Raw genomic sequence first — 506 nt, 5'->3', positions numbered from 1 at the left:
CACCTTAGCCCCACCATGGCTGGGGCTGAGTTGAGAAAATTTGAGGAAATAGTACCTCTCGAAATGGCCGGAAATGACACTTTTATATAGTAAAATTCATCATCATCACATCACCATTATAGTCAAAATGAAACACCAACAAATTTCTCATGATCTTTTATCAGGGATCTACTTAATATCCAGGACAACTTAGGCCTCATTATAGCTTACTAAGATTTAACTATATATACTATATTATGATCAACAAATCACAACTTTTTTTCGCATTTAGCACAATTTTCTTCACTTTGTATTGTTATTAATATTAATATCAATTATTACTATCGTCATCATATCATCATTGTTATTATTATTATTATTATTATTATTACTATTAGTAGTAGTATTATTAAACAAACATTTAAAGAAACTTGCAAAAGGATAAAAACGAAATTGAACCACAGTATCGCATTTCTATCTTAAAAGACCTGGCCTGAGATTTATGGATTTAAGATTTTTTTAAATCA

The sequence above is a fragment of the Anneissia japonica genome, unplaced genomic scaffold (assembly GCF_011630105.1).
Source record: "Anneissia japonica isolate Jap-2015-1 unplaced genomic scaffold, ASM1163010v1 scaffold12709_len137458_cov225, whole genome shotgun sequence".
NCBI classification, from domain to species: Eukaryota; Metazoa; Echinodermata; class Crinoidea; order Comatulida; family Comatulidae; genus Anneissia; species Anneissia japonica.
Note: the sequence above shows the minus strand (reverse complement) of the source record.